Here is a 17,472-nt window from a genome sequence, read left to right as displayed (position 1 = left end):
TAGTAGTCTCTTATGATCCTTTGTATTTCTGTGTTGTCTGTTGTGATCTCTCCATTTTCATTTCTAATTTTATTGATTTGATTTTTCTCTCTTGTTTCTTGATGAGTCTGGCTAATGGTTTGTCAATTTTATTTATCCTTTCAAAGAACCCGCTTTTGGCTTTGTGGATTTTTGCTATGGTCTCTCTTTTGTTTCTTTTGCATTTATTTCTGCCCTAATTTTTATGATTTCTTTCCTTCTACTAACTCTGGGGTTCTCCATTTCTTCCTTTTCTAGTTGCTTTAGGTGGAGAGTTAGGTTATTTATTTGACTTTTTCCTTGTTTCTTGAGGTATGCCTGTATTGCTATGAACTTTCCTCTTAGCACTGCTTTTATAGTGTCCCACAGGTTTGGGGTTGTTGTGTTTTCATTTTCATTCGTTTCTATGCATAATTTGATTTCTTTTTTGATTTATTCTGTGATTTTTTTGGTTATTCAGAAGCGTGTTGTTCAGCCTCCATATGTTGGCATTTTTAATAGTTTTTCTCCTGAAATTGAGATCTAATCTTAATGCATTATGGTCAGAAAAGATGGTTGGAATGATTTCAATTTTTTTGCATTTATCAAGTTTAGATTTATGGCCCAGGATGTGATCTATCCTGGAGAAGGTTCCGTGCGCACTTGAGAAAAAGGTGAAATTCATTGTTTTGGGGTGAAATGTCCTATAGATATCAATTAGGTCCTACTGGTCTATCGTATCATTTAAAGTTTGCGTTTCTTTGTTAATTTTCTCTTTAGTTGATCTGTCCATAGGTGTGAGTGGGGTATTAAAATCTCCCACTATTATTGTGTTATTGTTGATTTCCCCTTTCATACTTGTCAGCATTTGTCTTACATATTGCGGTGCTCCTATGTTGGGTGCATATATATTTATAATTTTATATCTTCTTCTTGGATTGACCCTTTAATCATTATGTAGTGGCCTCCTTTGTCTCTTCACAGCCTTTGTTTTAAAGTCTATTTTATCGGATATGAGTATTGCTACTCCTGCTTTCTTTTGGTCTCTATTTGCGTGGAATATCTTTTTCCAGCCCTTCACTTTCAGTCTGTATGTGTCCCTTGTTTTGAGGTGGGTCTCTTGTAAGCAGCATATAGAGGGGTCTTGTTTTTGTATCCATTCAGCCAGTCTTTGCCTTTTGGTTGAGGCATTCAACCCATTTACGTTTAAGGTAATTATTGATAAGTATGATCTCGTTGCCATTTACTTTACTGTTTTGGGTTAGGGTTTATATGCCCTTTTTGTGTTTCCTGCCTAGAGAATATCCTTTAGCATTTTTTGGAGAGCTGATTTGGTGGTGCTGAATTCCCTCAGCTTTTGCTTGTCTGGAAAGCTTTTGATTTCTCCTTCGTATTTGAATGAGATCCTTGCTGGGTACAGTAATCTGAGCTGTAGGTCGTTTTCTTTCATCACTTTAAGTATGCCTTGCCATTCCCTCTTGGCCTGAAGAGTTTCTATTGAAAGATCTGCAGTTATCCTTATGGGAATCCCCTTGTGTGTTATTTGTTGTTTTTTCTTGGCTGCTGTTAATATTTGTTCTTTGTGTTTGATCTTTGTTAACTAAATTAATATGTGTCTTGGGGTTTGTCGCCTTGGGTTTATCCTGTTTGGAACTCTCTGGGTTTCTTGGACTTGGGTGATTATTTCCTTCCCCATTTTAGGGAAGTTTTCAACTATTATCTCCTCAAGGATTTTCTCATGGTCTTTCTTTTTGTCTTCTTCTTCTGGGACTCCTATAATTCGAATGTTGGAGCGTTTCATATTGTCTTGGAGGTCTCTGAGATTGTCCTCATTTCTTTTCATTCATGTTTCCTTTTTCCTCTCTGATTCATGTATTTCTACCATTCTATCTTCTACTTCACTAATCCTATCTTCTTCCTCTGTTATTCTACTATTTGTTCCCTCCAGAGTGTTTTTGATCTCATTTATTGCATTATTCATTATATATTGACTCTTTTTTATTTCTTCTAGGTCCTTTTTAAACCTTTCTTGCATCTTCTCAATCCTTGTCTCCAGGCTGTTTATCTGTGATTCCATTTTGATTTCAAGATTTTGGATCATTTTCACTATTAATATTCGGAATTCTTTCTCAGGTAGATTCCCTATCTCTTCCTCCTTTGTTTGGTTTGGTGGGCATTTCTCCTGTTCCTTTACCTGCTGAGTATTCCTCTGTCTCTTCATCTTGGTTATATTGCTGCATTTGATGTGGCCTTTCTATATTCTGGGAATTTGTGGAGTTCTCTTTATTATGGAGTTTCCTCACTGTGGGCTGGGTTGTATCAGTGGCTTGTCAAGGTTTCCTGGTTAGGGAGGCTTGTGTTGGAGTTCTGGTGGGTGGAGCTGGATTTCTTCTCTCTGGAGTGCAATGAAGTGACCAGTAATGGGTTATGAGATGTCAATGGTTTTGGAGTAACTTTGAGCTACCTGTATATTGAAGCTCATGGGTGTGTTCCTGTGTTGCTGGAGACTTTGCATGGTATGTCTTGCACACTGGTGTGTGCTTACAGTGTCTCAGCTCCACTGGACCTGCCCCTGCTCGGGGCGCACGCTGCTCAGGCTCTACGTTGCTCCGCCGGGAACCGTCTGAGGCCGGCCCTAGGCTGCATGCACCTGCCCGGTCATACCCGCTCAGGCTTGACACTCAGGTAGCCCTCAGAGGCGCAGATTCGGTTGGGCCTGCGTTTTGTGCCTTTCCCAGGTCCAAGTAGCTCAGGTGTTTGGCGAGTGCAGTCACTGTGACTTATCACCTTTCCAATCTCTGCTGCTCAGATTTCTGGATGTATCGCTGGCGTCCCTTCTCTGGCGGCTGATGACTGTCCAGAACCCCAAGAAGTCTTAGTTAGCAAAGAAGCCAGTTTGCATTTTGGTAGGTAATGTCTCTCTTGGGCTGCGAATGCCCCCTTCCAGCCCTTACGGCTCTGGCTGCCTGTCACCAGAGGGGGATGGTCTGCAGCCGGCTATTTCTGTTCCATCCTTTGTTCTGTGCGCGGTCCTGGTGGTGTCTTATGTTCGAGCTTTTTGCGTGGTAGCTATCCCACAGTCTGGTTTGCTAGCCCAAGCTGGTTCGCTCTGGTTATGCACGGGGCATTCTGCCCGAATCTTACAAAGCATTGCAGCCCGAGCCTCCCGCGCCTCCCTGCCCAGCCCCCACTTGCTAGTGGCGGATGCAGGCGTCTGCGCTGCTGCTCCACTGGGGGAGTTACTGTTGGGTTCATAATCTGTTGGTTTTAATTATTTAATTTTTCCTTCCTGTTATGTTGCCCTCTGTGCTTCCAAGGCTCACCACAGCCTCAGCAGCGAGTATTTCCTGGTGTTTGGAAACCTCTCTTCTTAAGATTCCCTTCCCGGGACAGAGCTCCCTCCCTACCTCCTTTGTCTCCTTTTTCATCTTTTATATTTTTCCTACCTGTCTCTGAAGACAATGATCTGCTTTTCTGGGAGCCTGATGTCCTCTACCAGCATTCATAAGTGGTTTTGTGGAATTTACTCAGCGTTGAAATGTTCTTTTGATGAATTTGTGAGGGAGAAAGTGGTCTCCATGTCCTATTCCTCCGCCATCTTAGGACCGCCCCTGTCTCTGCTTTTGAATATACTATCTAGGTTGCTCATAACTTTTTTCCAAGGAGTAAGCATCTTTTAATTTCATGGCTGCAATCACCATCTGCAGTGATTTTGGAGCCCCCCAAAATAAAGTCTGACACTGTTTCTACTGTTTCCCCATCTATTTCCCATTCAGTGATGGGACCGGATGCCATGATCTTCGTTTTCTGAATGTTGAGCTTTAAGCCAACTGTTTCACTCTCTTCTTTCACTTTCATCAAGAGGCTTTTTAGTTCCTCTTCACTTTCTGCCATAAGGGTGGTGTCATCTGCATATCTGAGATTATTGATATTTCTCCCGGCAATCTTGATTCCAGCTTGTGTTTCTTCCAGTCCAGCATTTCTCATGATGTACTCTGCATAGAAGTTAAATAAGCAGGGTGACAATATACAGCCTTGACGTACTCCTTTTCCTATTTGGAACCAGTCTGTTGTTCCATGTCCACTTCTAACTGTTGCTTCCTGGCCTGCACACAGATTTCTCAAGAGGCAGGTCAGGTGGTCTGGTATTCCCATCTCTTTCAGAATTTTCCACAGTTGATTGTGATCCACACAGTCAAAGGCTTTGGCATAGTCAATAAAGCAGAAATAGATGTTTTGCTGGAACTCTCTTGCTTTTTCCATGATCTAGCAGATGTTGGCAATTTGATCTCTGGTTCCTCTGCCTTTTCTAAAACCAGCTTGGACATCAGGAAGTTCATGGTTCACATATTGCTGAAGCCTGGCTTGGAGAATTTTGACCATTACTTTACTAGCATGTGAGATGAGTGCAATTGTGTGGTAGTTTGAGCATTCTTTGGCACTGCCTTTCTTTGGGATTGGAATGAGAACTGACCTTTTCCAGTCCTCTGGCCACTGCTGAGTTTTCCAAATTTGCTGGTATATTGAGTGCAGCACTTTCACAGCATCATCTTTCAGGATATGAAATAGCTCTACTGAAATTCCATTACCTCCACTAGCTTTGTTTGTAGTGATGCTTTCTAAGGCCCACTTGACTTCACATTCCAGGATGTCTGGCTCTAGATGAATGATCACACCACCATGATTATCCGGGTCATGTAGATTTTTTTGTACAGTTCTTCTGTGTATTCTTGCCACCTCTTCTTAATATCTTCTGCTTCTGCTAGGTCCATACCATTTCTGTCCTTTATCGAGCCCATCTTTGCATGAAATGTTCCCTTGGTATCTCTAATTTTCTTGAAAAGACCTCTAGTATTTCCCATTCTGTTGTTTTCCTCTATTTCTTTGCATTGATTGCTGAGGAAGGCTTTCTTATCTCTCCTTGCTATTCTTTGGAACTCCGCATTCAGATGCTTATATCTTTCCTTTTCTCCTCTCTTTTCACAGCTATTTGTAAGGCTTCCCCAGATAGCCATTTTGTTTTTCTTCATTTCTTTTCCATGGGGATGGTCTTGATCCCTGTCTCCTGTACAATGTCACAAACCTCATTCCATAGTTCATCAGGCAGTCTATCTATCAGATCTAGGCCCTTAAATCTATTTCTCACTTGCACTGTATAATCATAAGGGATTTGATTTAGGTCATACCTGAGTGGTCTAGCGGTTTTCCCTTCTTTCTTCAATTTCAGTCTGAATTTTGCAATAAGCAGTTCATGATCTGAGCCACAGTCAGCTCGTGATCTTGTTTTTGTGACTGTATACAGCTTCTCCATCTTTGGCTGCAAAGAATATAATCAATCTAATTTCCGTGTTGACCATCTGGTGATGTCCATGTGTAGAGACTTCTCTTGTGTTGTTGCAAGAGGGTGTTTGCTATGACCAGTGCATTTTCTTGGCAAAACTCTACTAGTCTTTGCCCTGCTTCATTCCGCATTCCAAGGCCAAATTTGCCTGTTACTCCAGGTGTTTCTTGACTTCCTACATTTGCATTCCAGTCCCCTATAATGAAAAGGACATCTTTTTTATGTGTTAGTTCTAAAAGGTCTTGTACGTCTTCATAGAACCATTAAACTTCAGCTTCTTCAACATTACTGGTTGGGGCATAGACTTGGATAACTGTGATATTGAATGGTTTGCCTTGGAAGTGAACAGAGATCATTCTGTCGTTTTTGAGATTGCATCCAAGTACTGCATTTCAGACTCTTTTGTTGACCATGATGGCTACTCCATTTCTTCTGAGGGATTCCTGCCCGCAGTAGTAGATATAATGGTCATGAGTTAAATTCACCCATTCCAGTCCATTTTAGTTCACTGATTCCTAGAATGTTGACGTTCACTCTTCCATCTCCTGTTTGACCACTTCCAATTTACCTTGATTCATGGACCTGACATTCCAGGTTCCTATGCAATATTGCTCTTTACAGCATCAGACCTTGCTTTTATCACCAGTCACATCCACAGCTGGGAATTGTTTTTGCTTTGGCTTCATCTCTTCATTCTTTCTAGAGTTATTTCTCCACTGACCTCCAGTAGCATATTGGGCACCTACTGACGTGGGGAGTACCTCTTTCAGTATCCTACCATTTTGCCTTTTCATACTGTTCATGGGGTTCTCAAGGCAAAAATACTGAAGTGGTTTGCCATTCCCTTCTCCAGTGGACCACATTCTGTCAGACCTCTCCACCATGACCCTCCCGTCTTGGGTTGCCCTGTGGGCATGGCTTAGTTTCATTGAGTTAGACAAGGCTGTGGTCCTAGTGTGATTAGAATGACTAGTTTTCTGTGAGTATGGTTTCAGTGTGTCTGCCCTCTGATGCCCTCTTGCAACACCTACCATCTTACTTGGGTTTCTCTTACCTTGGACATGGGGTATCTCTTCACAGCTGCTCCAGCAAAGCACAGCCGCTGCTCCTTACCTTGGATGAGGGGTATCTCCTCCCCACTGCCCTTCCTGACCTTCAACGTGGGATGCTCTTCTAGGCCCTCCTGCCCACACAACCACCCTCCTTGGGTGTGGGGTTACTCCTCCCGGCCACCGCCCCTGGCCTCGGCGCCACTGCTGGGCTCGGACTCAGGGTAGCTCCTCTCCGCCCTTGCCCTTGACCTCGGACATGGGACCTCTGTTGATAAAGTACCTCAATAGAGTCTTTGAGTTAGCACTATCTCTGTGGGTGAAACATGGAAACATTTCATCACTCTATGAACAACAAGGTTTCTTATCTTCTTATCTCATTGCTTCTTATCTTCTTATTGCTTCTTGTCTTCTTATCTCATTGCTTCTATTCAACATTAAGTAGTGGTGAGTGAGATATGGAGGGAAAAAAAAATACAAAAAACAGACAAGAATACTGAAAATGAAGAGATAAAAATTTCCATGTTTACCAAAGGGATCAATTTATATGCAGAAAATCTGAATTTTTTTGTAAAAACTACTTATATTAAAATACATCTGGGATTTGTTTTAATCAGGTATGGTAATACACATAGACAGGCTTCCTTTCTTCTTGAAGGAAGAAATTGTTGCTCACAGCTGAAACAAGGCAAGGAAAAGAACGGGCAAAAGCCTTTATCCTGGTTTTCATGGGAAGGAATGGGTGAGGCAGAAATAGATAGGATTAGTAAATTTAAGATTAACTGTTTGAATAATTTCAGCAGGCTCCAGGGTATAGGTATACTGCCCCTGGTCACCTGGTACCTGATCCTGAGATAATCAGGGCAGAGGAACATTGCCTCCTAATGAGTAAGAGCCTGATGCAGGGCAGGCAGAGCTCTGGTATAATTCTTCTCCATAGCAGAAATTATGGGATCTGCTGCTGTGAAATTGGCAAATTATGTTATTTCACGTATACAAATTTCAGGGAAGGGAAAAATTGTAGTTACAGAAATCAGAAAAGTATTTTCTTAGGACAATTATGGGCCTTGATTGACTGGATTGGATGTAATGGGACTTACAGGGTAATGATAATATTCTGTATTTTGATCAGATGGTTGATACATAGGTGTTAGCACTGATCAAAACTCATCACATTGTATAATTTTAATATATGTACAATTCCCTGTTGCTAAATTTCACCTCAGTAAAAAAAAGAAATTACGTTTCTACATTTTTAAGCATAATTGACATACAACATATTAGTTTCCTATGTATAATATAATGATTTGTTATTTGTACATATTGCAGAATGCTCACCACAGTAAGTCTAGTTGACATCCATCTTTATATATAGTTACAAAATTTCTTTCCTCATGATGAAAACTTTTAAGACTTACTCTCAGCAGCTTTCAGATATGCAGTACAGTATTACTAAGTATAGTCAACATGCTGTACAATAAGTACATCTCCATGACTTATTTCTTTTTTAACTTGAAGTTTATACCATTTGACTCCTCACGTTTTGCTCTCTCTAAACCCCCACCTCTGATAACCACCAGTCTGTTCTCTGTATCTAGGATCTTAGTTTTTTGGGGTTGTTGGGTTTTTTTTAATTCCACATGTAAATGACATTATATAGTATTTGTCTTTCTCTGACTTATTTCACTTAGCATCATACCCTCAAGATTCATCCATGTTGTTGCTAATGCCAAGATTTCAATCTTTATTATGGCCAAATAGTAATCCATTGCACGCATAGACTACATTTTCTTTATCCAATCATCCTTCGATGGACACTTAGGTTTTTTCTGTACCTTGGCCATTATAATTCATGCTGCAGCAAACATGGTCATGCATCTATGTTTGCAAGTCAGTGAATTCATTTTCTGATGATAAATACCCAGAAGTGTAATTGCTGGATTGTGAGGTAGCTCTGTTTTTAAATTTTTGAGGAGCCTCCAAACTGTTTTCCTTAATGGCTGCACCAATTTACATTCCCACCAGTAATGCACCAGGGTTCCCTTTTCTCCACGTCCTCATCAGTGCCTGTTACTGTTGACTTTCTGATCATAGCCCTTCTAACAGGTGTGTGAAGTGATGCCTCATGGTTTTGATTTGCATTTCCCTGATGATTAGTGATATAGAACATCTTTCCATGTGTCTGTTGGTCATCTGTATGTCTTCTTTGGCAAAATGTTTCTTCAGATCCTCTGCCCACTTTTAATTCCATTGTTTGGGTATTTTGCTATCGAGTTGTATGATAGCAACATACATATTTGCTATTTATATATTAAATTAAATATTAATATATATAATAATATAACATAAATTAAATATTTATACATTTTTAATATTAACCACTAGAAAAGGAAGAGGAACCAGAGATCAAACTGCCAACATCCGCTGGATCATCAAAAAAGCAAGAGAGTTCCAGAAAAAACATCTATTCTGCTTTATTGATTATGCCAAAGCCTTTGACTGTGTGGATCACAATAAACTGTGGAAAATTTTTCAAGAGATGGGAATACCAGACCACCTGATCTGCCTCTTGAGAAACCTGTATGCAAGTCAAGAAGCAACAGTTAGAACTGGACATGGAACAACAGACTGGTTCCAAATAGGAAAAGGAGTATGTCAAGGCTGTATATTGTCACCCTGCTTATTTAACTTCTATGCAGAGTACATCATGAGAAATGCTGGACTGGAAGAAACACAAGCTGGAATCAAGATTGCTGGGAGAAATATCAATAACCTCAGATATGCAGATGACACCACCCTTATGGCAGAAAGTGAAGAGGAACTAAAAAGCCTCTTGATGAAAGTGAAAGAGGAGAGTGAAACAGTTGGCTTAAAGCTCAACATTCAGAAAACGAAGATCATGGCATCTGGTCCCATCACTGAATGGGAAATAGATGGGGAAACAGTGGAAACAGTGTCAGACTTTATTTTGGGGGGCTCCAAAATCACTGCATAGTGACTGCAGCCATGAAATTAAAAGACACTTACTCCTTGGTAGAAAAGTTATGAGCAACCTAGATAGCATATTCAAATCAGAGACATTACTTTGCCGACTAAGGTCCGTCTAGTCAAGGCTATAGTTTTTCCTGTGATCATGTATGGATGTGAGAGTTGGGCTGTGAAGAAGGCTGAGCACCGAAGAATTAATGCTTTTGAACTGTGGTGTTGGAGAAGACTCTTGAGAGTCCCTTGGACTGCAAGGAGATCCAACCAGTCCATTCTGAAAGAGATCAGTCCTGGGTGTTCATTGGAAGGACTGATGCTAAAGCTGAAATTCCAATACTTTGGCCACCTCATGAGAAGAGATGACTCATTGGAAAAGACTCTGATGCTGGGAGGGATTGGGGGCAGGAGGAGAAGGGGACAACAGAGGATGAGATGGCTGGATGGCATCACCAACTCGATGGATGTGAGTCCCGGGAGTTGGTGATGGACAGGGAGGCCTGGCGTGCTGCAATTTATGGGGTCACAGAGTCAGACATGACTGAGTGACTGAACTGAACTGAATTAAATATTAACCACTTACCAGATATATACTTTGCAGATATTTTCTCCCACTTAGTAGGCTGCCCTTTTGTTTTGTTGAGTCTGGCTTCTGTCCTCATCTTTGGGAAACTTCCTTTCCTCTGCGGCCCTAGTTTCCTTATCAATAAAATGAAACTGGGAGACTTCTTGTTCTCTAGGGTCCCTGAACAGAGGAACAGTGTGTAACAGAGCTCTGGTAGCAGTTTTGGTGCTCAGTATCCACATGTTTGGGATTTAAAACACTTTTTTCCCTGTCACTTCAGTAAGAAACACATTGACATGACAAGAAAATGCACACATACACTACGGTATTATTGCCTGGAGAATTCCATGGACAAAGGAACCTGGAGGCTACAGTCCATGGGATTGAAAGAGTCACAAGACTGAGCAACTAACACACACACACTCTCAACCATACACGAATTAAATTAATAGATAAAAAATGAATGAATAAGTGAATACATATGCACCTTATTTAATGAAAGTGGGTAAGTGCTATTTTAGTTTTGTGGTGGTATAAATATAGATATATAGATGAATACAGAAATCATTCCTAGACTATATGTATTAAAAGACTTAAAAATATTTACAACTGCAGATTTAACAAAATTAATTGAATAAATTAATATACACACACACTCCCGCATGCGCGCGCACACAGACACACAGACACACACACACACACACGGTGCTAGATAATGGATTGCTGTTTAAGTCCTGTCTGACTCTTTTGCAGCCCTAAGGACTAAGTAAGGACTGTAACCCGCCAGGCTCCTCTCTGTCCATGGGATTTTCCAGGCAAGAATACTGGATTGGATTGCCATTTCCTTCTCTAGGGGATCTTCCCAACCTAGACATCAAACCCACATCTCTGGCATCTTTTGCATTGGTACACGGATTCTTTACCACTGCAGCATTGGAAAAGACCAGGTAAATGGGTAAAAACAAGCAAATCATCCCTAGACAATATTTATCGAAAGCCTAGAAAATGTTCACACTTTCAGACTTATAGAAATGTATCCTAAGAAGCAAATCAGAGATTTACAAACACCTATACAGGAAACATCCTTACATATCCAACATTTATCCAATAAGAAACAATTTCTGGCTCCCGGGAAAGATGGCGGAGGAATAGGAAGGGAAGACCACTTTCTCCCTCACAAATTCCTCAAAAGAATATTTCAACGCTGAGCAAACTTCACAAAACAACTTCTGTAGGCTGGCAGAGGACATCAGGCAACCAGAAAAGCAGACCATTGTCTTCAAAAACAGGTAGGATAAAATATAAAAGATGAAAAAGGAGACAAAGGAGGTGGGGAGGGAGCTCCGTCCCGGGAAGGGAAGCCCGTCCCGGGAAGGGAAGCCCGTCCCGGGAAGGAAATTTTAAGAAGAGAGGTTTCCAAACACCAGGAAACACTCTCCCTGCCGAGTCTGTGGCGAGCCTTGGAAACACAGAGGGCAACATAACAGGGAGAAAAAATAGATAAATAATTAAAACCAACAGATTACAAGCCCACCAGTAACTCCCCCAGCGGAAAAGCAGCACAGACGCCTGCATCCGCCATTGGGAAGTGGGGGCAGGGCAGGGACGCGCGGGAGGCGTGGGCTGCAGAGCTTTGCAAGAATCGGGCAGGAACGCCCCACGTGCAACCAGAACGACCTAACTTGGGCTAGCAAACCAGACTGTGGGATAGCTACCACGCGAAAAGCTCAAACATAAGACACCGCCAGGACCTAGCACAGAACAAAGGACGGATTGGAAAAAGCCAGCTGCAGACCATCCCCCGCCAGGGACAGGCAGCCAGAGCCGTAAGGTCTGGAAAGGGGCAATTGCAGACCCGGAGAGACTTTACTTACCTAATTGCAAGCAGGCTCCTTTGCTAAGACTTCTGGGGGTGCTGGACAGTCACAATCTGCCTCACGGGGTGTGCCAGCGGTCCACCCAGAAAGCTGAGCAGCAGCGGCAGAAAAGGTGACAAGCCGCGCTGACCGCGCTCGCCAAACTCCTGAGCTACTCGGACCTGGGAAGGGCACAAAGCGCAGTTCCAGCCGAATCTGTGCCTCTGAGGGCTGCCTGAGCGCCGAACCTGAGCGGCTTGGACCGGGGAAGTGCACGCAGCCTAGGGCCGGCCCCAGACAGTTCCCGGCTGAGCATCGTAGACCCGGAGCTGTTTGTGCGCCGCGAGAAAGGACAGGTCAAGCGGAGCAGAGATACTGTGTGCACACGACAGTGCTATTTGTTTGCAGCATCCCCCCTCCCCACAGCGCGACTGAACTAGTGAGCCTAAAAAACCAGCAAACAGAAGAAGTTAATCAGAGGGAACCACCTTGGAAGTGATCCCACACGGCCCATAACACCAGAAAGGGCCAGATATATATCTTTTTAATATTTTTAAAAGCATTCCTTTTTTTTTTTTTGCTTTTTTTTTTCTAACTTTTTTTTTAATTTTTAAGTCTTCTATTTCTCCTCTAATTTTCAGTTCTATAACCTATTATTACTATTTTTTTTAAAGACCTTTTATTTTTTTTTTAAGGCAAACACCATATATAGTCTTTGGATGGTTGTTGATGGTTTTTTGGTTTTTGTTTTTGTTTTTGATTGTTTGTCTGTTTGTTTGTTTGTTTTTTAATAATTCTTTTTCTTTCTTTTTTTTTTTCTTTCTTCCTTTTTCCTTCTGCTTCTCTTTAATATTGTATCTTTGAAAATCCAACCTCTACTCTAGATTTTTAATCTTTGCTCTTAGGTGTTTATTGCCAATTTTGTACATTTAAAAACCCAAACTTCACTACCCCAGTTTACCTGAGAGCGAGATTACTGGCTTGACCACTCTCGCCTCCTCTGGACTCTCCTTTTTCTCCACCAGGTGGCCTCTGTCTCTTTTCCCCTCCATCTCTCCTCTATCCAACTCTGTGAATCTCTGTATGTTCCAGACGGTGGGGAACACCTAAGGAACAGGTTACTGGCAGGATTTGTCTCTCTCCTACTCATTCCTCTCTCTGATCCTCCTGGTCATCTCTGTCCACTTCCTCCCTCTCCACTTCCCCGTATAACTCTGTAAATACCCCTGAGTGGTCCAGACTATAGAGCGCACATAAGGAAGTGACTACTGGCTAGTTTGCTCTCTTCTCTTTTGATCTCACCGCATCTCATTCCAGTTACTTCTAACTACCTCCTCCATCTTCTCTTCTCCTTATAACCCAGTGAACCTCTCTGAGTGTCCCTCAATGTGGAGAAACTTTTCATCTTTAACCTAGATGTTTTATCATCAGTGCTGTATAGATGGAGAAGTCTAGAGGCTACTGTAAAAATAAAACTGAAAACCAGAAGCAGGAGGCTTAAATCCAAAGCCTGAAAACATTAGAGAACTCTTGAATTCAGGGAACATTAAGCAATAGGAGCCCATCTAATGCCTTCATACCTACACCGAAACCAAGCTCCACCCAAGGGCCAACAAGTTCCAAAACAAGACATACCACGCAAATTCTCCAGCAACACAGGAACACTCCCCTGAGCTTCAATATACAGGCAGCTCAAAATTATCCCAAAACCTTTGATGTCTTGTAACCCATTATGGGTTACTCCACTGCACTCCAGAGAGAAGAAACCCAGCTCCACCCACCAAAACTCCAACACAAGCCTCCCTAACCAGGAAACCTTGACAAGCCACTGATAGAACCCCACCCAAAGTGAGGAAGCTCCATAATAAAGAGAACTCCACAAATTACCAGAATATAAAAAGGCCACCCCAAACGCAGCAATATAACCAAGATGAAGAGACAGAGGAATACACAGCAGGTAAAGGAACAGGAGAGTTGCCCACCAAACCAAACAAAAGAGGAAGAAGTAGGGAATCTACCGGAGAAGGAATTCCGAATATTGATAGTGAAAATGATCCAAAATCTTGAAATCAAAATGGAATCACAGATAAATAGGCTAGAGACAAAGACTGAGAAGATGCAAGAAAGGTTTAACAAGGACCTAGAAGAAATAAAAAAGAGTCAAAATATAATGAATAACGCAATAAATGAGATCAGAAACACTCTGGAGGCAACAATTAGTAGAATAACGGAGGCAGAAGATAGGATTAGTGAAATAGAAGATAGAATGGTAGAAATAAATGAATCAGAGAGGAAACAAGAAAAACGAATTAAAAGAAATGAGGACAATCTCAGAGACCTCCAGGACAATATGAAACGCTCCAACATTCAAATTATAGGAGTCCCAGAAGAAGAAGACAGAAAGAAAGATCACGAGAAAATCCTTGAGGAGATAATAGTTGAAAACTTCCCTAAAATGGGGAAGGAAATAATCACCCAAGTCCAAGAAACACAGAGAGTTCCAAATAGGATTAACCCAAGGCAAAACACCCCAAGACACATATTAATCAAATTAACAAAGATCAAACACAAAGAACAAATATTAAAAGCAGCAAGGGAAAAACAACAAATAACACACAAGGGGATTCCCATAAGGATAACAGCTGATCTTTCAATAGAAACTCTTCAGGCCAGGAGAGAATGGCAAGACATACTTAAAGTGATGAAAGACAATAACCTACAGCCCAGATTACTGTACCCAGCAAGGATCTCATTCAAATACGAAGGAGAAATCAAAAGCTTTACAGACAAGCAAAAGCTGAGAGAATTCAGCACCACCAAACCAGCTCTCCAACAAATTCTAAAGGATATTCTCTAGAAAGGAAACATGAAAAGGGTGTATAAACCCGAACCCAAAACAATAAAGTAAATGGTAACGGGATCATACTTATCAATAATCACCTTAAACGTAAATGGGTTGAACGCCCCAACCAAAAGACAAAGACTGACCGAATGGATACAAAAACAAGACCCCTCTATATGCTGCTTACAAGAGACCCACCTCAAAACAAAGGACACATACAGACTGAAAGTGAAGGGCTGGAAAAAGATATTCCACGCAAATAGAGACCAAAAGAAAGCAGGAGTGGCAATACTCATATCCGATAAAATAGACTTTAAAACAAAGGCTGTGAAAAGAGACAAAGAAGGCCACTACATAATGATCAAAGGAACAATCCAAGAAGAAGATATAACAATTATAAATATATATGCACCCAATATAGGAGCACCGCAATATGTAAGACAAATGCTAACAAGTATGAAAGGGGAAATCAACAATAACACAATAATAGTGGGAGACTTTAATACCCCACTCACACCTATGGACAGATCAACTAAACAGAAAATTAACAAAGAAATGCAAACTTTAAATGATACATTAGATCAGTTAGACCTAATTGATATCTACAGGACATTTCACCCCAAAACAATGAATTTCACCTTTTTTTCAAGTGCTCATGGAACCTTCTCCAGGATAGATCATATCCTGGGCCATAAATCTAAACTTGATAAATTCAAAAAAATCGAAATCATTCTAAGCATCTTTTCTGACCATAATGCATTAAGATTAGATCTCAATTACAGGAGAAAAACTATTAAAAATTCCAACATATGGAGGTTGAACAACACACTTCTGAATAACCAACAAATCACAGAAGAAATCAAAAAGAAATCAAAATATGCATAGAAACTAATGAAAATGAAAACACAACAACCCCAAACCTGTGGGACACTATAAAAGCAGTGCTAAGAGGAAAGTTCATAGCAATACAGGCATACCTCAAGAAACAAGAAAAAAGTCAAATAAACAACCTAACTCTACAACTAAAGCAATAGAAAAGGAAGAGTTGGAGAACCCCAGAGTTAGTAGAAGGAAAGAAATCTTAAAAATTAGGGCAGAAATAAATGCAAAAGAAACAAAAGAGACCATAGCAAAAATCAACAAAGCCAAAAGCTGGTTCTTTGAAAGGATAAATAAAATTGACAAACCATTAGCCAGACTCATCAAGAAGCAAAGAGAGAAAAATCAAATCAATAAAATTAGAAATGAAAATGGAGAGATCACAACAGACAACACAGAAATACAAAGGATCATAAGAGACTACTATCAGCAGTTGTATGCCAATAAAATGGACAACGTGGTAGAAATGGACAAATTCTTAGAAAAGTACAATTTTCCAAAACTGAACCAGGAAGAAATAGAAAATCTTAACAGACCCATCACAAGCATGGAAATTGAAACTGTAATCAGAAATCTTCCAGCAAACAAAAGCCCAGGTCCAGACGGCTTCACAGCTGAATTCTACAAAAAATTTCGAGAAGAGCTAACACCTATCCTCCTCAAACTCTTCCAGAAAATTGCAGAGGAAGGTAAACTTCCAAACTCATTCTATGAGGCCACCATCACCCTAATACCAAAACCTGACAAAGATGTCACAAAAAAAGAAAACCACAGGCCAATATCACTGATGAACATAGATGCAAAAATCCTCAACAAAATTCTAGCAATCAGAATCCAACAACACATTAAAAAGATCATACACCATGACCAAGTGGGCTTTATCCCAGGGATGCAAGGATTCTTCAATATCCACAAATCAATCAATGTAATTCACCACATTAACAAATTGAAAAATAAAAACCATATGATTATCTCAATAGATGCAGAGAAGGCCTTTGACAAAATTCAACATCCATTTATGATAAAAACTCTCCAGAAAGCAGGAATAGAAGGAACATACCTCAACATAATAAAAGCTATATATGACAAACCCACAGCAAACATTATCCTCAATGGTGAAAAATTGAAAGCATTTCCCCTAAAGTCAGGAACAAGACAAGGGTGCCCACTTTCACCACTACTATTCAACATAGTTCTGGAAGTTTTGGCCACAGCAATCAGAACAGAAAAAGAAATAAAAGGAATCCAAATTTGAAAAGAAGAAGTAAAACTCTCACTGTTTGCAGATGACATGATCCTCTACATGGAAAACCCTAAAGACTCCACCAGAAAATTACTAGAGCTAATCAATGAATATAGTAAAGTTGCAGGATATAAAATCAACACACAGAAATCCCTTGCATTCCTATACACGAATAATGAGAAAGTAGAAAAAGAAATTAAGGAAACAATTCCATTCACCATTGCAACGAAAAGAATAAAATGCTTAGGAATATATCTACCTGAAGAAACTAAAGACCTATATATAGAAAACTATGAAACACTGATGAAAGAAATCAAAGAGGACACTAATAGATGGAGAAATATACCATGTTCATGGTTCAGAAGAATCAATATAGTGAAAATGAGTATACTACCCAAAGCAATTTACAAATTCAATGCAATCCCTATCAAGCTACCAGCCACATTTTTCACAGAACTAGAACAAATAATTTCAAGATTTGTATGGAAATACAAAAAACCTCGAATAGCCAAAGCAATCTTGAGAAAGAAGAATGGAACTGGAGGTATCAACTTGCCTGACTTCAGGCTCTACTACAAAGCCACAGTCATCAAGACAGTATGGTACTGGCACAAAGACAGACATATAGATCAATGGAACAAAATAGAAAGCCCAGAGATCAATCCACACACATATGGACACCTTATCTTTGACAAAGGAGGCAAGAATATACAATGGA

Source organism: Ovis canadensis, chromosome 22 (assembly GCF_042477335.2).
Source record: "Ovis canadensis isolate MfBH-ARS-UI-01 breed Bighorn chromosome 22, ARS-UI_OviCan_v2, whole genome shotgun sequence".
Taxonomy (NCBI): Eukaryota; Metazoa; Chordata; class Mammalia; order Artiodactyla; family Bovidae; genus Ovis; species Ovis canadensis.
The sequence above is the reverse complement of the archived record's forward strand: the minus strand, read 5'-3'. Positions refer to the sequence as shown.